This window comes from Babylonia areolata, chromosome 4, assembly GCF_041734735.1.
Source record: "Babylonia areolata isolate BAREFJ2019XMU chromosome 4, ASM4173473v1, whole genome shotgun sequence".
In the NCBI taxonomy this organism is placed as follows: Eukaryota; Metazoa; Mollusca; class Gastropoda; order Neogastropoda; family Buccinidae; genus Babylonia; species Babylonia areolata.
This window is the reverse complement of record NC_134879.1, coordinates 35,445,461-35,470,301: the sequence shown is the minus strand read 5'-3', so window position 1 is coordinate 35,470,301 and position 24,841 is coordinate 35,445,461. Positions and strand designations below refer to the sequence as shown.

Below are 24,841 nucleotides of genomic sequence, written 5' to 3'. Positions count from 1 at the left end.
TGTGTGTGTGTGTGTGGTCACATTTTGGTGTGTGTATGCAACATTGACGTAATATTTTATGTTAACAAAAGCGTTTTTGTAAAGCACCTAGAGCAGATTTCTGGATACTGTGCTATATAAGTATCCATTATTATTATTATTGTTTTCTTCACGCCCTGTCGCAACTCATTCTTTTTCTCCTTGATGAAGCTTCAAGATCTTTCAGACTGGAATACCACATGGAACAGGAGACCGAGACTGAGGGGGGCGAGGGGATGTGTGCGCGTGGTGAGAGGAGATGGGGGAAATGGGTATAAAGGGGCTGGGGGGAGGTGGGTGAAATCAGTGTAAAAACGGAGATGCATGTTTCCCACGGTTTTTTTTTTCGTTGTTTTTTTCCCCCCCGAAAAGGATGACATAACTCCTACCCCTCTGTGAATGTAGATAAGATCTGCAGCTTCACTTCTCTTCGCCACCAAACACAGCCTCCTTCTCCTGTCTGTCTTGCAATAAAAAATATAAAAAAAAAAGGCGGGAGGTGGGGGTCGCTAGGGCGCTTAGAGCCTGGTGATGCGCGAATCATTCTCTGGAGTATCATTGACTCATTTTACTGTGTGTGTGTTCAACATGGCTTTTAGAAAAAAGCAGTCCGAAATATGTATGTGATGAAGCTTAGTTGTCTGTCTGCATCCGCCGCCCCCAATACCCCGCCCTTCTGTTTTTCCCCCCTAAATGTAATGAAGTCTCCACACACTCTGTGTGCTTGTGGAGACGCGCGCGCGCGCGGGTGTGTGTGTGTGTGTGTGTGTGTGTGTGTGTGTGTGTGTGTGTGTGTGTGTGTGTGACATTTTGTGTGTGTGTGTGTTTTTTTTTATATGATGATTCATATTTTCAGTTTCCTCTCGTGTTGTGCTGTTGTTGTGTGTCATTATATGTAAAGCATGGCTATTGTTTCATGGGAGGCGCTTTGAGCCCACTCGTGGTAATGTGCGCCATATGAGTTATAGATAATCATCATCGTCATTATCGTTATCTGTAGAGCAGTGCATGACAATTCGCGCCGCATTGCATTATGAAATCGAAGTGAGACCGGTTCTGGTCGAAGCGTGCCCCGTTGGACTACCTGTTCATCCATGAACCGATTCCGGTCCTGTCAGATAGTTCATTTCAATTTCCTTGTGTGTGTGTGTGTGTGTGTGTGTGTGTGTGAGAGAGAGTGTGTGTGTGTGTGACAAAGATAGTTTTATCTCCTTAACCGAACAAAGGCTTGACCTCTGTGTGTGTGTGTGTATGTGTGTGTGTGTGTGTGTGTGTGTGTGTGTGTGTGTGTGTGTGCGCGCGTGTGTGTGTGTTACAAAGGTAGTTTTCTCTCCTTAACCGAACAGAGGGTTGACTTCTGTGTGTGTGTGTGTGTGTGTGTTGTGTGTGTGCGCGCGCGCACACACACACACACACACGCGCGCGCGTGTTACAAAAGTAGTCTTCTCTCCTTAACCGAACAGAGGGTTGACTTTTCTGTATCGATTCGAACGTTTCACGACTGCACCTCCTTCCCCTCCGTCCGTTCTCCCCGTTATCATCGTTTGTAAAGTAGAACCAATACCAGACTTCTCAAGATCTCGGGGGGAAAACCCACCTGCAGGGATCAGAGTTTGGTTTTCTTTTCACGAGTTGTCTCCGCTTCTTTACAGAAAACATCTCTCTCTCTCTCTCTCTCTCTCTCTCTGTTGCTCTCTAAACCAATGGAGCTGCTATATATTCTGCATCTTTTTTTCCAGATTCCATTTTGGGGGGGTTCCCATTTCAATAAAGATCAACGATAACCCTCCCCCCCCCCCGTCCCCCCAACCCCCTGCAAGAAGTTCTTACTGCATTTGTCTCCCCCGCTGTTTTTCTTTGTATATTTTGTACGCGCTACGTTATCAGCTCCACAAAGGAGAAACGTGGCTGCATGTTTGATGCCACAAAACTGCGATAACTTGGGCTCTTTTCTATAAGAAAAAAGGGACGCAACTTCAAGCCATTAGTGCTTACCGCTTCTGATAAGCTTGCGTACATGTTAAAGAAATAGATTTTTTTTTTTTAAAGGGAAAAAAACCAAAACATTTCTACTGATTTCTTCCTGTCATTAAAAAGGGGTTGTTGCTGATGGGTTTTTTTTTCTCTCCCTCCTCCAAGTTTATTTCGTTTTGTTTCCGTTCTCTTGCTATAATACGATCGATTTCCCCTTTTTCTTTGCTGCTACTACTGCTTCCGCATACTCCTGGTTTTTGTGTGTGTTGTTTTCTCAGACCTATCGTGTATCTTCTGATAGTGGCCTACATCTCCCAATACTTCAATACTTCTCAGTGCCTTCTGAGCAGGCAGTGTGAATATTAGATGCCAGTTTGCAGAGATGTATAAAGGTATGAGTCGGCCAGTTAACTTGAACTCAGAGAGATGAAGACGAAGAGAAGGGCAAGGGAGATGAGGCTTGGGGTGGGGTGGGGGTTAAAACAGGATGGGAGGAGGACGGGAGGATGAGTGGGGAGAGAGAGAGACAGAGGTGTGTGTGTGTGTGTGTGTGTGTGTGTGTGTGTGTGTGTGAGACATACAGCAAAGGCTCACTTATTCAAACGAATTAACTTTTTGAGCTGCGATTCAGAAATGCAATACTAGTTTTCTCCTGACATCCTCCTGCGTACCACAACTGAACGTGGTTAAAGGTGTAATAACAATCAAATAGCAAATAACTACAGCCGTTTACGCTCCAATGAAGGCAAAGAACTTCACGTCAGCGCAGTTTAGCGCTGACCATTAGCTAGCACAAAGGTAAATACGTTTGGTTCGCCTTACGTTGCTCTGTGTTGATTTCATGGTTGTAGGAACATTCATAGCGCGAGCAAACTTGGCGCAGGTAAGATCGCTTTTGCAACCCAGACAAGGAACTGATCTGTACTTATACGTGATCAATATCCAGTGATCACTCTGCTCGTATCTTCACTGGAAGTTGTTTGTTTATGCTGCTTGCATAGTTACGTCCCCGCTGTACTGTAATCCGTGTAATTGTTTTTGTGAGAAAGAAATTTAGAATGTTTAGCCCATTGCGTAGTTTCACTGATTCATCAAAAGATGGTATTTACAGTATAGATTTCGGGAAGGAAAAAAATCGTGATTCAAGTTCAGCAGGATGTGTCGTCCATAAGTGAACGTGATGAAGCCATATATTGGAGGGAGACTTAAACATAATACAAGAAGGAAAAAAAACCCCGCTAATCTCCATGCAGAATTGAACTTGGGTATGAATACTATTCTTCACAAAAGTAACGTTATGAAAGACCTTGGATATGTTCTGAGAAGTAACGTAAAATGTACATATCCTAATGTATCTTCCATATACAGGGTTTGTACTGTGTATTGTATCAAAAATGCGAATTGAACACGTGATATTTGTTAATCCTCTCTTTGAGAAAAGAAAACCCAGCAAAATGATATTTGAGAATGATATGTGGGAATGAAAGAGCGAAAAAGAAAAGTCATATACCTGTAGACAGACAGAAGAGAGGGAGAGAAACAGAATAGAGATATCACACACACACACACACACACACACACACACACACACACACACACACACTGAGAGAAATACATACATAGAGAGAACTATTCAGGCAGACGCTGCATGGAAAGCAGACAGACAGAAACAAGGAAGAGAGACAGACACACACACACACACACACACACACACAGAGATACAAACATACATACATCGTCAGATGTATGCGGGCAGACACTGCATGGTGAGCAGATGGGCAGAAAGAAGAAAGAAAGAAAGAAAGACAGACAGACAGACAGACACAGAGAGAGACAGAGTAAGAGAGACAGATAGACAAACACACAGACCGGCAGAAGTATTCGGACAGACGATGCTGCATGGTAAGCAGAGAGACAGAAACAAGGAAGAGAGAGAGAGAGAGAGAGAGAGAGACAGACAGACAGACAGACAGACAGAAGTGTGCGGGCAGACGCTGCATGGTACGCAGACAGACAGACAGAAAGGCCGGCACGCCACATGAACTGGGTGTGGTCAGGGCACTGATCGATACAGCAACCTTGACGTGGAAATGCCACCACAGCGTAAATGATCACCAGACAACGTGTGCACTGCACACAGTCCTGCCTCCCTGCTGTGTTTGCTCCCCCGTGGAAGAAATCTCAAAGACGGTGAGAAGGGCAAGACAACACAGTAATCTTTATGAAAGAGAGTCAAACATTAGCCAACGCGGCTTTTTTTTTCTTTCTTTTTTTAACATGCTGCCCTTGCCCAAAGTGAGACAAAGAAGGAAAAAATAAAGACACAAATAAAACAGTAACATAGCATTTAGAAAGCAGAAACCGCAGTTACACTCTTCTTCTAAAAGTATATATATTGTAAACGTCAAAACTAAGATTTGAGTGTTGATGGTGGAATGGGTGGGAGAGGGTGTAGTGGAGAGAGAGGTGGAGAACAGGTGAGGGGGGTGGGGTGGAGAGATGTGGAGAAATAGTTCAAGACGGAAAGACAGGCAGAGAGACGTAGAGAAATAGAAAGAATGACACGTAAGTCACATATGGAAACACAGATATTTGCTGAAGAGCAGAATATGAGAACTGGGGTGACTTATTGGAGGAGGAGGAGGAGATGAAGGAGAGGGCCACACACACACACACACACACACACACACGCACGCACAGACAGGCACACGCACACACACACACTCACACACACACACACACACACACACACACACACACAGAGAAAAGTATGTACGTATCGCATCTTACCACGCACGGACTGTTGAGAAAGAAGAAAAAAGTAACAGAGGCTTCAAAATTAAAATTAAAATGAATTGTGTACAACGCAGCCATTCTTATTCCGTTGAAAGTGTATTTGTGTTAGTGCTAGAGAGAGAGAGGGTGTGCGTGTGTGTTTGTGTTTATGCGTGTGTGTGCGAGTGAGAGAGAGAGAGATAGATATATGTGCTGCTTGCTTTCTTCGGTTTTTTTTTTTTCACGAAGTAACCAAAATCAAAATAAACCCCATGGCGTTAGGGTAAAGATGGAAAGGGAGGGGACACTTTCTGCAGACGACACCGGCGATAGTGACTGGGCAAAAGCCACCACCTGTTGCTTCAGGGCTACGCTGTCACTGTCATATATGTACATGTCATGAGACTGCAGGCAGGGAGGAAAGACTGATGGAGAGATACAGGCCCAGAGGAACTGCTGATCGATTCAGGGCGGAGAAAAATGTATGGGTAGGAAAGGAAATAGAATGCTGGAGAAAAAAGAAAAGAAAAGGACAGGAAAGAAAAGAGAGAGAGGGGGAGGTGGGAGAGAGAGAGAGAGAGAGGAAGGGAGGGTGGACACTTGAAAGGGCTTGGTATGTCTTGCTATGTCACGGTAACATTGTTCACGTGTTCTGCCTCCCCCCCCCCACCCCCACCCCCCACCCCAAGCCCCTCTCCTCTCTCTGATCTGCCCCTCCCGCAGTCACACCCCTCTCTCTACCTCCACTTCCTCCCAGTGGCCTCTCCTCCTTCCTCCCCTTCCCTCTGTCTCTGCCTGGCCTTCTCTCTGCACGTTTATCACTGTGTGCGCGCAAACGCAGAGCGATTCTGATATGTTGTAGCCTACTACTGCTTTTCGTAATCCGCGATTCATAAAATTAAAAATAAATTAAATAAAAAAAAAACAACGAAAAAAAACCCCCAACACAATAGCGGGAGAATTATACGGAGGGATGGACAAGAGACAGACATACAGACAGACAGAGAATGAAACATCTTATTCAGAAGTCCACTGGCCCATTCTGAAGAGACCTGACCAAGTGTGTTACATCGTGCACACAGAAACATATCATCTTGCTGTATATATATATATATATATATATATATATATATATATATATATATATATATATATATATATATATATATATATATATATATATAAAACAGTACATTTCGCTCTAACTGGTGGTGATTACACGTTTTTATAGCTCGTACGTAAACACATTGAACTCGTTGATTTATAATAATAATAATAAAAGGAGAACGTATTTATTATATTTGTATTTCTCTTTTTTTGTCTCAACAGATTTCTCTGTGTGAAATTCGGGCTGCTCTGCGCTGGATCTTGTGCAGAGACAAATCAAAGCGCTAACACACCAGTCATCCACACGCATGCATAACTCTGGTTCAGAGGGAAGAAAGATAAAAGCTTACAAATACATGTAAGCAGGAAGCTAGATAAACTGTAGAGAAGGAAGAGGGAGGGGTGGCTACTTTGGGAAGAGGTGGGACAGACTTCAGAGAGCTGTGTGACGAAGCTAAGAGGTAACTCAGCAAGTTTACGTAAGGTCCAGAGATGAGAAAGAGCAGCTCCTGCAAACGTTATCACATGGACTTGAAATATTTCAAACAGATACATAAATTGTACTGAACTCCAAGGGTTCTTTGACTAACTATGGTGGATTTATCAATAAATACGACCATCCAGGATTTAAGGTAATGTAAATGCCTGCCTATCAGAAATCTCTATGAACTAAAATCAACAGCAAACAAACACTTTATTCCTAACTCGTTTCCACACGGCAGCCGTCAAAGCGACAACGTGTTTCCCCTCTTATCAGTTCCCTGTTTAACAAGAGACGTCGTATTATCTTCTGCCTTCATGTTTTTTCACGTGTGTTTTTCGATGTCATGTTTTTATTTTCAGTGAAAGGATACGTACCAGACGGTACCTTACTTTCACAAACGACGGGGAAATAAAAATTTCTACTCGATTCATAATCCTTGCAATTATAAAGAAAGCGGTCCTTTACCTTCACAACACTGGATTATGTTAACACATACATTGGTTCTCCGTTGCAACAAACCGTTTTCTGTGTGCATTCAATAAAAGAATTCGCGTTCTGAATTTAGCAACAAAGGAATGAAGTTTCAATGCCATTGGGGAAGCATCTACATTTCTTCTCCTATGTTATTTCCATTCAGTTTCGTTCGGAAGACGGATAAAGTTGAAAATTGGTTGATAACATTGTAATAATAAATTATACTTTACATTTCTTCCACTCTCGAATGACGTAAAGAAGGTCAGTCAAAGAGTTAAGGGAAGAAATCCAGAGTATATATCATTTACAACTTTTTCCGTCTTCTAAACGAAAAAGGAAGAAATGAAGATATTTCCGCCATTACCTGAAACATGCCGGTGTGTGTGTGTGTGTGTGTGTGTGTGTGTGTGTGTGTGTGTGTGTGTGCGTACGTGCGAGTGCGTGCGTGCGTGTGTGTGTGTTTAATGAAAAGATATGTTTAAAAGAAACAACAACCAAGCTGTATGTTTTTTTCTTCCTGAGAGAGCCAGCTTTGTTCATAAGAACACACTGGGTGGCCTTTAGATCGAGATAATGTATCATTTCCGACTCTCTCCCTCATCTAAACAGCTCCATATCTGCTCTCTGTCAGAGCCTTTTCAACAATGTGAACCCAGTTTTCTTCCCTCTTAATATACCGCCGTAACAGCATTTCATAAGCCTGCCTGCATAACTTTGAGTTAGGTAAGTGGACTTTTCATTGGTCCTAACAGGAGTAGACTTGTTTTTGTCGGTATCAACTATTTTCTCCGATTGTCATTTTGTTTGAAGAGTGAAAGACGTATTCGGGGTGTTGGGATGTTTTTTTTATGGACGTAATGTTTCATGGCTCGATTGAAGTGTTGAGGGAGTGGTGGGCTGGCAAGCAGAGAGAAAAACTGCCAATGTTGCGCAAAAATATTCAACACGAAAATAAAAGTAACGTAACGTAACGTAAGTAACGTAACGTAAGAAACGTAACGTAAGTAACGTAACGTAACGTAAGTAACGTAACGTAAGTAACGTAACGTAAGAAACGTAAAAATCAGGGAAAGAGTGGACATGGAAGGGTGGGTTTCGTAGGGGGAAAAAATCCGTTCCTTTCGTACCCTTAACCCACCCGCTCGCTTCCCCACAACCCCTTCTCCCTTGGCTCCCTCACAAGACTGTATGTCTTCCCGTAACATTTTCCGCCTTTCACAGGCATAGATACATAGACTGCTCAAAGAATGCGCATGCACACACAATTCTTAAGTATTTTCATTAAATCGACTTGAATAATTTTCTTCTGCGGCAGAGAAACGAATGTTATAAACGGTGTTGTGGAATTTGCTTTTATTTTCGAATGCATGCGTGATTGATGGAAAAGATCACACGAAAAAATTTTTTTTTTAAATCGGACGGAGATGACTCACCTGTGTGAGCAGAAAGAAGGCGCACCGACCTTTCCTCGACAAGTGCTCCAGCAAACAGTACCCAACAGTCGGGATGTCTGATTCAAGGTTGTCGACAGGTGCACCGCTGGCAATTAATTTATTAAACCACTAAACAACTGTTTTACTGATCACAATGATGTAATTGAGCTGTCTCACTGAGGTGTATCGATCCGAACCGCTGCACTGTCTGGTCCAGTGTCCTACCTGAGTAACTGTAGCTCGAAAAGGTGTGTGGGAGAGACTGGGGCTGGGGGCGGGTGGTGGGGAGTGGGGGGTGGTGGAGGAATTTGCAATCTGTTGCATAGATTGCACGTGGGCAAAGAAACTCGCACAGAATCCTGAACACAATATACAACGAGAGCGAATTCGTTCAACTAACGCCACACGCACGCACGCACTCATGCACACACACACACACACACACACACACACTCACGGATGCACGCACGCACGCACTCACCAATCCACCCACCAACCCACCCAGACACACAACAATCATTGTTAACAATTGTGTTATTTCCCATCCTCTACCTCTCCAATATTTTTCACCAGACACCTCAGATGTCATATTTTTGTACAATGCGATATTTCGTTTTGGTTCGTCAGACTGACATTGTATACTATAATATAAAGAAACATGGCGGCAATACAAGGGCATTCAGGAGTCATGACCTGGGTGCGGCCCGGCCTCCTTAGAGTGTAAGGAGTTTAGGGCCGAATCACTTGACTGAGGGGGGCTTCTTTTCTGAAGACCTTGAACTGTCCAGCTCTCCCTGGAGTTTCTTATCACTGAAGAAACAAGTTTTCCACCCCTCCCCCTATTAGACTGCTACATTGTCACATGTGATGTATTTGATAGAATAGACTTTGTTGATGGTGTCCACTTCCCTCTTCCATCAGGCAGCTCTCCTTCTCCTTTCTCTGTCCGTCTTCTTTCATTACCTTCACAATAATAATGATAATAATAATGTACATTATATAGCGCCCTGTCTCTCTAAGAGCTCAGGGCACTTTACCTGAAAGAAAAATTATACAAATTACATAAATCATTCATGGCCACTCTTTCTCAACCCCCCCCCCCCACACACACACACACTCTCTCTCCCTCTTTCCCACTCCTCGTAAATCCAAAGTGAGCTGACATGGGTGGTGTTGGAGAACAGGGAAGCTGTGAGTGCTTACAGATAGGTTTTAAAAAGATGAGTTTTTAGTGATGAGCAAAAAGCAGAAATAGAATCAGATGCACGGATATGATGAGAAAGGTTGTTCCAGATGTGAGGAGCAACAAGTTTTATGTGTGTCTGCTCCACATCATCATAACAACAAAGACACAACAACAACAACAAAAAGACGTGGTACTTGACAGGTTACGTCTAATCCAACGGCTTTAGGTTCTACTTTTTGGTTGTTTACCTTATAGGTTTTTTTTAAACAGCTAAATACATTTTGAGTGGGATTGCCCCCAGTATGCTGTCATGATCCTATTTTAACACCCCCTAAGTAATGAGATGTACAAAGATGTATGCGACTCCCAGGTATTTTCATCATTTATGTGTGTGTCTATTTTTAACTCGTCCCCTCCCTCCCAGGTATTTTCATCATTTATGTGTGTGTCTATTTTTAACTCGTCCCCTCCCTGTCCCCCGGAAGGGTACCCGGGACATCCATCTTCAGGGAACATGCTCCTCATCCATACAGGCAGGTGAGCACTTGTGTCCTTACTTGAAGTGGAGTTAACAACCTTCCGGCAAAAAGCCCTTAAGGTCCAATATTTCAGGACTTGTTTTGTTTTCGTGAAAGTTGCGTTGTCCTGCACTTACGTTCGCTGTCATGTTCTGTGTTAGCGAGGAAGACACCACAGATCTTAAGATTGGTGGACAGTACATGCCTTCTTTGAACCCCTTTGCTAACTGAAGCCAGTGGAAGTGTTCAATCAGCCATTTTGCTACTCGTGCGAGTATAGCGCGATGCGGTAACTTCATATAACATGCAGCGGAGCGCTTAGCTGGTTTCACGCCAAGCTTTCAATTGGTCGCGGCGTTAGTAAAGCTGACATTCCTGTGTGTGCCTCCACAGCATGTTTGCGCTACGTGTCACTGCACTGTTTTCCTGTAATAACTTTGGTAAGTAAACCATTGGCAGATATCAATCAAGACACATTTCGCGTGTCGTGGGGACAAGCATAACACGATTTCATCAAAGATACACAGGTACAATTCTGAAACTACCAGCAGTTAGCAGACGACTTCTCAACGGCCTGATGGCCAGATACGAATAACAATATGGCGTCAATGAGCTATCCATCTATTTTAGATCAGTGGGAAGACACTGATCTCGTATGCTTAGTTTGAAGCCCCCCCCCCCCCCCCCCCGTCCCCCGACACCGCCCACACCCTCCCCCCCCCGCACCCCTTCTCCCACTCCTCACCTCCCCCAACGTTCTTCTACCGGAACATGCGGGGGGGGGGAGGGGGGGGGGGTTTCGGTGTGAAGTGAAGAAATCATTGGTTACTTTGCCCTGACATGGTTGATCGGAAGAACAGCAACGACAACAACAAGTTTCAGTTTCAGTTTGAAGGAGGTTTGTGGAGTGATCCATATACGCTACACCACATATACGTAATTTTTTTTTTTTTTAAATCGGATGCCTGATCATCGCTTTATCCCAGCGCGCTGGTCAGGCCTTGGGGCCCTACCCTATCCAGCCTGGCCTACAGTTTAATGAAAATAGTTGATTAATCAAAATAAAGAAATGAGCAAATACAGCAATATCTGTTACTGCTTATGCTGATTCTGATATTATGAGCCACCACCACCGTAAATAACAAATAGTATCTGCTGTCAGCTGGATGGAAAACACAATTATGACGCCAAGATACGACCCAGACTGTCTATTGTGGAACAACATGTCTGTCTCTGTCTCTCTCTCTCTCTCTCTCTCTCTCTCTCACACACACACAAGAACATGTATAAATACACGGGCATATGCACAGAGAGAGATAGGAGTTCAGGGAGTGGGGGGGGGGGGGGGGGGCAGACGCCATACGTAAGATGGACGATGCTTGTGTTGCGTTTAAAATCGATGGTCCTACCGCACTCTGTTTCTTCGTGCGCGCGCGCGCGTGTGTGTGTGTGTGTGTGTGTCCTGTTCGATTTTGTGCGTACTTAGTGGTGTGTGTTCGTTGTTGTGAAAGCATTTTTATCAGTTGTCATGTGCCAGCTTCACAGCATGTATCTCTCTTTCGTCAACATCTCTCCACCATTTTTTTCCTTTCTCATTTTGTTTTCCCTGTTCTTCCCACCACACCTCCGACCCCTCCAACTTTCCATCCACTTCAGTTGCAAATGTTTTTGAATTGATAGGAAAACTGAACTCCTTCAAAAACCTTCCTGCTCTTTTTTCCGTTGAGCGCGTGCACTTGACAGCGGGCAAAGAGTGACTCGCACTCTCAGGAATGTGAAAAACTCGGTGAAAAAATGCGACCTGCTCGTAAAACACGTGCAACATGTGTGCGGACGACAGGTCGACATACTGATGCTTTGAACAGGTGTCCGGATGAGTAAGAGTTTGTGGTGTGAGACTGCGATTGAACAACAATCAGGTGACTTCAATATATTGGTCTGAACGTCGTATATCTTCATCACATTGGGACTGAACGCCGAATCTTATCACTTCATCATTTTGGGACTGAACGACGAACCTGGTAACTTGATTAAAATTGGGACTGAACGCCGTGTCTAATAACTTAATTACATTGAGACCGAACGCCATATCCAATAACTTAATTAAAATGGAACTGAACGCCATGTCCAATAACTTAATTACATTGGGACTGAACGCCATATCCAATAACTTCCTTACATTGGGACTGAACGCCATATCCAATAACTTCATTACATTGGGACTGAACGTCGTGTCTAATAACTTAATTACATTGGGACTGAACGTCGTGTCTAATAGCTTCATTACATTGGGACTGAACGCCGTATCCAATAACGTAATTACATTTGGATTGAACGCCGTATCCAATAACTTAATTACATTGGGACTGAACGCCATATCCAATAACTTAATTACATTGGGACTGAACGCCATATCCAATAACTTAATTACATTGGGACTGAACGCCATATCCAATAACTTAATTACATTGGGACCGAACGGCGTATCCAATAACTTAATTACATTGGGACTGAACGCCATATCCAATAACTTAATTACATTGGGACTGAACGCCATATCCAGTAACTTAATTACATTGGGACTGAACGCCGTATCCAATAACTTAATTACATTGGGACTGAACGCCATATCCAGTAACTTAATTACATTGGGACTGAACGCCATATCCAGTACCTTAATTACATTGGGACTGAACGCCGTATCCAGAAACAATTACATTGGGACTGAACGCCGTATCCAATAAGTTAATTACATTAGGACCAAACGCCATATCCAATAACTTGATTACATTGGGAATGAACGTCATATCCAATAAATTAATTACATTTGGATTGAACGCCGTATCCAATTACTTCATTACGTTGGGACAGAACGACACATAATTTCATGATACTGAGACTGAACGACTATCGAGTGACGTCAGCACATTGGGATTATCGACCTATAATAAACTTTATTATATTGAGAATTAACGAATTATCTAGTAAGTTCGTTACGTTGGCGCTGAACGACATATAACTTGATTATATTGGGACTGAACAACATATCTAGGAGTATTAACCTAGGAAATGACGTCATTGTAATGGGACTGGACGACGTTTAAATTCATTATATAGTAACTGAATAACGTATATTTACATAATTGTGGGACTGAACGACGTATGACTTCATTATAGTGGGACTGAACGACGTATGACTTCATTATAGTGGGACTGAAAGACGTATGACTTCATTATAGTGGGACTGAACGACGTATGACTGATCGATGTATGACTTCATTATAGTGGGACTGAACGATGTATGACTTCATTATATTGGAACTGAATGATATATGACTTCATTATAGTGGGACTGAATGATATATGACTTCATTATCGTGGGACTGAACAATGTATGACTTCATTATAGTGGGACTGAACGACGTATGACTTCATTATAGTGAGACTGAACGACGCATCAGGTAACTCCATTACATTGGGACTGAACGACATATCAAATAACTTCATAATAAATGTCCAAACAGTTTGTTTTTAATTTAAACTGTTTCTTGCGCAAAATGAATCGATCTGCTGCTTCACCACGTGACTGAAGTTCATGTCAATCTGATTAAAACAGTTGCTCAGTACGCTTCCCATTGACTTTTTTTTCCTTGGGGTTTATAAAGGAAAGAACCAGCATGTTGTTAGTGTGCTACCAGATCCTGCGCTGGCCATTGTCAGGTACAGCTGTTAACGCTGTAGCGGAGTTCAGTTTTTCCCTCCGATGTCTTTGGGGGTAGGAGGTACAGCTGATCAACACGTCGCCTGCAGACTTCATCGATCTGTCCTGTTGTGTCCTTTTCTGTTCCTTTCTTTCGTTGCAAAATAAATGGATAAAGCCCTGGAATGGTTATCAAGGTCGTGGGGTTTCAACTGAGTAAAAGGACTGATCTGTTGAATTATGGTTGCCAACTGACGCTTGTTTATTTATTTGTTTATTTTATTTATTTTTATTTTATTTATTTATTTATTTATTTATTTTTTTGGGCGGGGGGGGGGGGGGGGGGGGGGGGGGGGGGGGGGGGGTCCAGGCAAAAACAGACAATTTTTGACCGGAAAATAAATATATGATGAACTTCTTTCTAGACATGTGCAGTCATCCAAATGTAATGTTGTGATCGAATTAAGAATCAGAGAGAGAGAGAGATGGGGGTTGAGATAGATAGATTGATAGGTAAATAGGTAGATAGATAGAGAGATAGGTAGATAGATAGATAGATAGATAGATAGATAGAGAGAGAGAGAGAGAGAGAGAGAGAGAGAGAGAGTCTGTTTCACAAAAGAACTCTTCCAACAAATGGTTCATATATGATTGAGAATCTGTGCCGCTTTCTCACATTATTGATTGTGATGTCCTGTCACAGAGAAACGGGTGGATCTCTATTTTGTTTGTCTGTCTGTCTCGTGTGTGTTTGTGTATATATGTACAAGGAGAGTAGGAACTGCGCACATGCGTACGAGCATGTTTGTGGAAATGTTTTTATGCATGTGAGTGAGTGTGTGTGAGTGTGTGTGTGTGTGTGTGTGTGTGTGTGTGTGTGTGTGTGTGTGTGTGTGTTCGTGCACACGTGTGTGCGTTTGCGAGCACATGCATGAATGTGCGTGCGAGCGAGAGAGAGCGCGCGTGTGTGAGTATATATACACGTCCTTGTGTTTGTGTTCGATGATGATAGGCTGTGTATTGTGCGTTAGCTTTCACGAGAAGAAGACGGCAAAAGGATCTGATGACAATTATCCACTGCACAGCGAGTCGTGCAGCCAAGAGCAAGACCAAAACGGACACCACAGTGTGTCACTGACACAAACGTCCTTCCGTCTCTGTTTCAAGTCCCAGAGAAAACGGAACCAGGAAACCCAGCTGTTAGAAGGGAGATAACTCTTGGCAGCCAGTGACTGGCCTTTGAGAAGTAGACATAACTCTGTGTAGGACCTGTCCACTTAAAATAGCCATTGACATGACTTGACGGGTCGGTGTGTGGCTTGTGAATCTACGTTCTTTTATTAACAACATCAACACTGACAACAACAACAACAATACAGCTACTAATGATAATAATAAAGACAACTACGTTTATCTAACGTTTTCAAACCTCTCAACTGAATCGCTTTGCAATAACACATCAATCAATAACACGTCAATCATACACCACACACACGCGCGCGCGTTATTTCAGTCAGTGGAAAATTTTCGCTGCTTTGTGACACGGTTTTTTGTTGTTGTTGTTGTTGTTGTTGTTGTCAATCTGTGTAAACAACTTGATGGCGGTATTCGCCCTAGTAACAGTGCCTGGTAACACTGAGTCATGACTGGGCTCTGCAGCTGGCGAGGGGAAGAAAGAAGGATAGAAAGAGAGAGAGAGAGACAGAAGGAAGAAAGGATAGAAAGAGCGAAAGGAAAAAGACGGTCTGAGAGACAGACAGACAGAGAGAGAGAGAGAGAGAGAGAGAGAGAGAGAATGCAAGTAAGGAAAGAACGATTTTCTCGTTGCGACCGTGCCTGTGAGTTTGATTACACTGCAAGACTTGAGATAACCGGAAATAACATGCAACTGACACTATAAGTTTCCGTTGACATTCCGGTGGGAAACGAGAGAAAGAGAAACGTTCCGGAGTCGGAGATGAGCGGCGATACAGTGGCTTGTAAAACGACCGATTCCTAATAGTTTCAGTTCAGTTTCAGAATCAAGGAGATATAAAAGCTTGCGGACTGATCCATTACACTCTATACCAAATCAGCTATTAACAACAACAACAACAACAGAAATAAAATAAACAATAAAAAAACAACAACTTCTTCTTCGTTCGTGGGCTGCAACTCCCACGTTCACTCGTATACATGTACACGAGCGGGCTTTTACGTGCATGACCGTTTTTACCCCGCCACGTAGGCAGCCATACTCTGTTTTCGGGGATGTGCATGCTGGGTATGTTCTTGTTTCCATAACCCACCGAACGCTGACGATGGATTACAGGATCTTTAAAGTGCGTATTTGATCTTCTGCTTGCGTATTCACACGAAGGGGGTTCAGGCACTAAGCAGGTCTGCACATATGTTGACCCGGGAAGATCGGAAAAATCTCCACCCTTCACCCACCAGGCGCCGTGACCGAGATTCGAACCCGGGACCCTCAGATTGAAAGTCCAACGCTTTAACCACTAGCCAATTGCGCCAGTCAAAACAAAACAACAACAACAACCTGGTCTTCGCGTAAACACAACACGCTGGTCAGTCAGGCCTTGAGAGCCTGCGCTTGGCTTGTGTAAAGCATTAACATAAAAAAAATGGAGAGAAAAAAACTGAAAAAAACGCGCGAGGACCCTCAGACACACACACACACACACACACACACACACACAGACACACACCACACCACACACACACACACACACACACACGAGGAAAATAGTGCACATTTTCAACCGTTGGCGCAGACAGAACCAGTGGAAAGGGCGGGGGCATTTTTTTTTTTAAAACAACAAACAGACAATGCAAAAACATTGGTAGAATTCTTATGATCAATTTCCCCTTTAAACGACGAGAGAAGGAGGTAGCTTCAACTCGACTGGTACCAATGGCTGTCTTGGAACAAACAAACAAACAAAAAAACAAAACATTGAAAACAACAACAAAAATAGAGAGAGAGAGAGAGAGAGAGAGAGAGAGAGAGAGAGAGAGCAAACTCAACAGCTGTCTTTCGACATTTGTATAATCTGTATCACGTGCCCATCTCACCGTCATGTGCTCGCACACACACACACACACACACACACACACTCACACACACACACACACACACGCACACACACATACACACACACACACACACACACACACATACGCACATACACACACACGCACACACACACACACACACACACGCACATGCACTCAAAGGGTTACTTCACCCTTTCCATTGCCACACACATAATAATATGATAGCTTTTTCCACTCAGCGAAACAAGTGGGGGGAGGAGGGGGGGGGGGGGTAGCGGGAGGAATCAACAATAGAGCAAGTCGTCTGGGGGTCTGCAGAATGTATGGTGGACTGCTCCCAGAAAAAGAAGAGTGGAGAGAGAGAGAGGTGGGGGGGGGAGGGAGGAGGGAGACTGAGGAAGGATGCGGGGGGGGGGGAGGCAGATGCAAGCGCGCGTGCTTTGGCCCCAGGCATACCTCGCACATCTGGAAAGGCTGCAAAAAGCATAGGTCATGGAGCTTTGTGCCTGTCCAGCCATACGCAAAGGTGAATTCTTTACCCATAACAACAGTCATTCCATGTTAGTGAATCGACAGAGAGAGAAGACGCAGAAGAAGAAGAAGAAGAAGAAATAGAATAAAATGATGATGATGATGAGAAGAAGCAGAAGAAGACGAAGAAGAAAAAAATGATGATGTTCATGATGATGATGATGATGAGAAGAAGCAGAAGAAGAAGAAAATGATGATGATGATGATGATGATGAAGAGAAGAAGAAAAAAAAAAATGATGATGATGAAGAAGAAGAAGAGTCTCGGAGAGAGAGAGAGAGAGAGGGAGAGAGAGAGAGAGAGAGAGAGAGAGAGAGAGAGAGGTCAGAACTCAAAGCGTTTATTATTATTATTATTATTATTCAAGGATAGAATTTTAGAATAAAAGCATGGTATATTCCTCCAATTTCTCCATGGGAGAAAGAGAGAGCGGGAGACAGACAGACAAACAGAAATGATGGACTATAAACAGACTCAGCAGACTGAGGAGAATAGTCTGGAGTTAAATCACACACACACAAATCTAAGAATAGAAGCGAGCAGTCCAGACGTGTATAAAGAGCGTGCACACTAATTATCTAACAAACTTGATGGTTCATCGCAGCATACCCGACGCTGTCAGCAGCAAGTTGCGTTTCAAATAGTGAGGCACTGACGTCTCCATGTTCGCAATGGAGCGAACTTCCCTGATAACGAAGCCGTGTCTTTGTTGCAGGGGGAGAAGGGAGTAGGGTGAAACACACACACACACACACACACACACACACACACACACACACACATATATATATATATATATAATGTCCATTTCAGTACAACAAAAGTGACAAATCGTTTGAAGGAGATCTAGGGAATGGTAGTGGGGTGGATGAGGCGTGATGGGTGGAAAGGGGTGCAAGGAGGGAAGCTTGGCGGAACGGGATGCTTGGAGCTGGAAACTGCACAATTATCTCCTTAAAAAAAAAAGGAAGAAGCAAACTTGAAAAAAAAAAGAAGAAAGAAATATTCACACGGAACATTTCACTTCGACCGGCATTGACACACACACACGCGCGCGCGCGCGCACACACACGCACACACACACGTCGCAGTCACACTGATAGCCCTCGTGAAATTAACCCCATGACTGCTGAACTGTGCTGAAATGAAACCAACGGTGCAGGAATCTGAGGAGCTGAAGAGCTGCTTCCTGCGTACTTTTTGGTGCTCTCTGGAACTGATTTCACTGAACAGCAGCAACAGGTGAATGAAGTCCACGTAAAGACACCATGACTGTCATCACGATCTGTGACCTCATACATACCAGGCAACAGCCACTGCATACATACATACATACACTCCTCGGCATTAATCAAGGGATTGAAGGTCCATGGCTGGTTTGCTTCTTTGTTGCTGTTGTTTTTTCATAAGATATGAATAGCACGTGCAGCATTGAAAAGCCATTTCCCATTCAAGCCAATATCACATGACAGTCTCGCTGTCACAGCGACAAAAATTTCCACATGGGACCTGAAATCTGCTGACTTGTAGAACCGCTGTTTTACTGAGATCGATACATATATATACGGGTAGGTTAGAGCTTCTGGAAATCACGTTTTACGGGTGGGTGTGTTTTACTCCCTCACTTCCACACACGCAAGCACGCGGCAAAGATGCACGCGTGGAAACACCCCCCCCCCCCACACACACACACACACGTGCGCGCGCGCGCGCGCACACACACACACACACAACCAAACAATAGCATACTTGAGGATATGGAGTTGGAGGTGTTTGAAACCGACATTTCAGTGTGTGTGTGTGTGTGTGTGTGTGTGTGTGTGTGTGTGTGTGTGTGTGTGTGCAAACGAGACAGGACTTAACATTGAAAATTATCATCTAGATTTACTGTCTACATTGCGCATCAGCTGAATGTAATCATTGCGTAAAGCGATTTTATAAAACAAACTGAAAAAAAATCTTTTTTTTTTTTCGCAATTGATCTTTGCCCATGATTGCAGGCTAATTATACCAAATTAAGTCCAATTATAAATGAAAATTAATCACGCACAGTTCAAAAGAATGATTGTATGCAAGATAATGTGACAAAAACGTTTGGGTTTCTAACGGAGATTCTCTCTCTCTCTCTCTCTCTCTCCAGTCATGTTCTTAACTCCGAAGTTGTCAAAAGTCGTACAGTCACTGGCAATTACGGTGACATATGGAAATCTGGTTATCGCCTCTTGTACATGTGGGGCTGCGGCATTGATTGAATCAGCCAGTCTCCCCCCCCCCCACACACACACACCCTCCCCCTCTCTCTCTGTTTTTCTTCCTTCTGTTTCTCCCCCCCCCCTCCCCTCTCCTTTTTCACCTCCATTCCTCCCTCATTTCCTCCAGTATGTCACCAGTCTATCCTCTATGTTGAAACACACACACACACACACACACACACACACACACACACATATATATGTGATGGACTCGGGGTAAGGGTAGGGTTGGAGTGGAGTGGAGATAGGGGTAAGGGTATGGTTGGAGTGGAATGAGGAATTAAGAGTAGTAAAAGGTTGCAGGTTCTCGTGCAGGCAGGAGCATATGAAAGCGGACGCCCTTTCAGTTGTTTATTTACTACAGCTATTACATACAGGAAAACAGTGCCTGCAAGACACAAACAAATAAAAGCCATAAATACAATGTCAACATTGCATGTACGTATAACAATGAGCATACATGAGGCAAAGACCAAGACTGGTAGGAGTACCCGCATCAACAAAGTATAAAGGAGGGAAACAAAACCAAACCGAAACACAAAAACCATATTCTACAATACATGAACACTGGAAGCACCATAAGTGGGAAGTCAGTCATTCATGGGATGTGGGTAGCATGGAGCATACACAGTGCTGTGCCTACCTCTGGGTTTGGTATTTGCCCCAAAACAACTATATGCAACTCCCTTAGTCAAGTACCATTGATACTAACATACCTTATAGTAAATAATAACAACATAATTATCAAAATACAACAAACTCATCCTATCAACTCCAAATGGGAAATCAAACCCCAAGCTTAGTACATAAAATATTTAACATATAATTTATAAAATATACTCACTATCAAGTACACATAACAGTAAACTCATAAAAGCAACATGTCTGTTATTCTTCACCTGGTCCCACAGACCATGCAACTAAAGGGCTAGGGTTATACTTAATTAGTAAAGTAACCAAAACAACCTAATCCATGGGAAAACTATTTCAGCTGTATTAAATTTAAAGCGACTCAATGAATCAATCATCATGTGGCACTATACCGGAGTATGTCGTATAGGAGAAAGCATGATAACTGAGCTGGAAAGACTTACTTGGTCTGGACTCAAAAAGCTCATACTGTGTGTCAAAGTGACTCAAATGAAGCAAAGTTTATCATGTAGCACTATACGGGAATAAGCCGTATAGGAGAGAGCATGATAACTAACTTACAATCAACAGACTGATACATATCAGGTGGTTTTAACCAATAACTGATATTAATCAAACACTATCTTGTAATCACCTCAACAGAATACTACACACATCTTAGAGTACTGAGCACACTGTAGCAGTACAACCGAGATCAGCATGTAAGATAATACCTGAATAGTAAACAAGATGGAGAATCAGTGGCTTAGATATAATACTGGCAACCTGATAGACCAGAGAGTAAGTGAAGCACCATCATGGCTTAACCATTAAGTGGAGAATGAACTTACACAAGTTATCCGTTGCATCGAAGCCAAATATGAGCATAGCTAAGGTTGCGCTCAACATTTAAATCGTCTCCGCTGAAGCGGGGATAAGTAACCTAACCTTCAGTGACAGCAGATGAGAGAGAATGAGTCATCCCCTAGAACATTCTGGAACAGACTTTCTTGTGTTCCGAGACGTCATTGACTGACGTAAAAAGAATCAAATGGAATACTTCTACGAACATATGACGACATGGCGATTTTCTAGATCAGTCATAACCGAGCTGTGCCTAACATGTCAAAGCCATAACTAAACAAAGAATTAACTGAACAAAGCAACAACTGAACATACTTATATGAACACAAGTACTGTGTCGAAGGATACCTTTAAAGCACAAGTCAACACATTCTACACAATAGTACTTACAGCCATACGTAGCGAGATGCTGTTGTGGGAACGACACTGACCACTACACAGCAAGAGACAAAGGGAGCAGGTGCTGGCCGCGGCTGGCTCGGGTGTGGAAGTGACCACTCATCACCCGCTCGGCCAATTTATACAAATTAGGCGAACTACAAAGACAATCACGTGGGCTGCAAACCAAATCGTCACTAATCTGAAGAAATCTGATGAGAACTGTGCTTGTTACAAGGTGTTCAGTGACAGATTTCTAGATGATTACTGAACCGATTTGCATCGGATAAGTTGCAAAAGAAAGAGCTCAACGCCTACTTTATAATGAGTGTAAAATGAAGTGTTGATTATTTAAGATGAATTTATAATCTTAATTTAAGTCACCTGAACAGGGTCAGTTTTAACGAGCTCGTCGCTGAAAATTACAAACTGCGTTAAATCAGTTTCACGTAGGCAAACATAAATGGAATAGATTTAAAGATGGAGTTAAGACGATTCTGCCAGTATATAATACTATTAGTTTACTGATCTAACAAAAGAGCTATTAATTAAATACTGTGGAACAGAAACACAAGTTTGCTCTCAGCCAATGACGTACCGGGATGCGACATTGGGCGAGCTGTGAGCAGGTGTCTGGCGAGGAGGACAAAATGATGTAAGCGGAGTGACGTCACACATTCTGTGCGCGGGTTATGAGGGAAAACTGTCGTCTGCTGTGGCTTGTGCGTGAATAGTGTTGGAGCAAGCATAGCGCGCTTGGTCACATATATATAATTATATTGAATGATTGAATGATTCTCGTACATTGCTTTATGTGTTTTACACACACACACACACACACACACACACACACAAATTGATTCTCTTATCAGAGATAACAAAGAAGTCTGTAGTCTTTATATTCCGAAAACCAAACATGCATCGCTTGCTGTACAGAGTGACTGTGACAAAAGCGAACAGCAAGTTCATGGCAGCAGAGCTGGCGACCTTTGAGGAGACGGAAAACGACAACAAAAACCGTAACGATGTGAAAAACGGTGGGTGGGAGTCATGAGGGAAGCCAGAGACACCGGGGATATCGCAGGGCGAGGCACTATGTCGTGTGTTATTAACTGGAGTGATATATCAGTGCTGGTGGTTGTTTTTTTTTGTTTTGTTTTTCCCCTTTTAATTGGTGTGTGTGTGTGTGTGTGTGTGTGTGTGTGTGTTTGTGCGTGCGTGTGTGCGTTTGTGTCTGTGTAAGAGAGAAACCGAGAGAGAGAGAGAGAGAGAGAGAGAGAGAAGCTGTAATATGATAGTATTCATGAGATATAGTTTTTTCTCCCTCCCCTATATACACCGCATATTCTTTCTGCACTGTGCTGCAGCTTCATAGCTTCCTAAACGGGGTACAGAGGGGTGTTAGGATTGATTCCCTCGCTGTGACTCTTCCTCGAGAAAACTACGACAAGAGAACTAGAAATCATTGATTGACTATCTGACTGACTGTCTGTCTACTTGTCTAATGTACGTTTTACGTAATCATTATTGACTTCTGTTTTTCGTATTGACAGACTGTGAGGTGTGTCCCTGCATGAGGAGTTTTTGTGTCCACGCGTGTTTCGGTCTGTGTCTGTTTACCTGTCTGTCTGCCTGCCTGCTTGTTTGTCTCCCTATCTTGTCTCTGTTCTCTGTTCTCCTGCCTGTTTGTCTCCTTATCTTGTGTCTGTTCTCCTGCCTGTTTGTCTCCCTATCTTGTGTCTGTTCTCCTGCCTGTTTGTCTCCCTATCTCGTCTCTGTTCTCTGTTCTCCTGCCTGTTTGTCTCCCTATCTTGTGTCTGTTCTCCTGCCTGTTTGTCTCCCTATCTTGTGTCTGTTCTCCTGCCTGTCTGTCTCCCTATCTTGTGTCTGTTCTCCTGCCTGTCTGTCTCCCTATCTTGTGTCTGTTCTCCTGCCTGTTTGTCTCCCTATCTTCTATCTTGTGTCTGTTCTCCTGCCTGTCTGTCTCCCTATCTTGTGTCTGTTCTCCTGCCTGTTTGTCTCCCTATCTTGTGTTTGTTCTCCTGCCTGTTTGTCTCCCTATCTTGTGTCTGTTCTCCTGCCTGTCTCCCTATCTTGTGTCTGTTCTCCTGCCTGTTTGTCTCCCTATCTTGTGTCTGTTCTCCTGCCTGTCTGTCTCCCTATCTTGTGTCTGTTCTCCTGCCTGTCTCCCTATCTTGTGTCTGTTCTCTGTTCTCCTGCCTGTCTCCCTATCTTGTGTCTGTTCTCCTGCCTGTTTGTCTCCCTATCTTGTGTCTGTTCTCCTGCCTGTCTCCCTATCTTGTGTCTGTTCTCTGTTCTCCTGCCTGTTTGTCTCCCTATCTTGTGTCTGTTCTCCTGCCTGTTTGTCTCCCTATCTTGTGTCTGTTCTCTGTTCTCCTGCCTGTCTCCCTATCTTGTGTCTGTCCTGCCTGTCTCCCTATCTTGTGTCTGTTCTCCTGCCTGTCTCCCTATCTTGTGTCTGTTCTCCTGCCTGCCTGCCTGCCTGTTTGTCTGTCTATCTGTGAGCTTGCCCCTTATCTTCTTGCCCGTCAATCTCTGTTTCTGTTTTATCTTTCTCTCCCGTTTCATTTTGTCTGTCTTTTTCTGTCTGTCTGTCTATCTGTCTGTCTGTCTCTCTCTACGCCCCCCTCCTCTCTCTCTTTCTTACCCACTTCACGTTTGTCTGTTTTCCCTTATTGTTCCCTGTTGTCAGCTCAGTGTGGATGAGAAGGTGGGGTCTTAAGAGCGTACGCGCGTGCGAACACAGAACATGCATACCAGCTTTGTATGGTGATGCTGCATGGCGCGCGCACGGGTGTCAAACATAGACATAAACATGTATCTCAGCGGTGTCAAAACGTATATAATGACCCCGGAATAGGTTACAGGTCTGGGCAGATGTCGATATATTGTGGTCAAGTACAGTCCACCCATGTTCCTACCCTCTTCGGCCACTGCCACTGCGCACGACGGACATACAGATACACACACACACACACACACATTGCCTCATGCACGCACACACACACACGCACACACACACACACATATGTACGCAAACGCACACAAATACACTCATGCACACACACGTACACACACACGCGCGCGCGCGCAAACACACACACACACACACACACACACACCAACCCACAGGCTCACACACACACACACACACACACACACATACACAACACACATGCGTGCGCGTGTGCGCACGCACAAACACGCACACGCGCGTGCGTGTACACGAACACACACATACACTCCTGACTATGCACACACACATACTCATAATCGCGCGCGCGCGCACGCACACACACACACACACATATACATACATACACACACACACGCGCGCGCGCACGCAGTCACACACACGCAGTCACATCCCACCATCAAATGTAAAAATAGACATGGTCCATATTTCACGATAATCTGACACCCGTCTGTGCACGTTACTCCT

At 43.7% G+C, this 24,841-nt stretch overlaps 1 protein-coding gene across 6 annotated transcripts in view; it reads right to left on the bottom strand.

The window, feature by feature from the left end:
* Window positions 1–24,841, bottom strand: part of LOC143281110 (uncharacterized) — a 64,932-nt gene that overhangs the window by 8,393 nt on the left and 31,698 nt on the right. Inside the window, exon 1 of one of the 6 annotated variants that reach the window (XM_076586077.1) lies at window positions 8,266–8,455. The exons of the other annotated variants lie outside the window; for them this stretch is intronic. The gene's annotated coding sequence lies outside the window, so the exon portion shown is untranslated. Of the gene's footprint in view, window positions 1–8,265; window positions 8,456–24,841 lie in introns of those variants that run through there. 6 annotated transcript variants of the gene reach the window in all.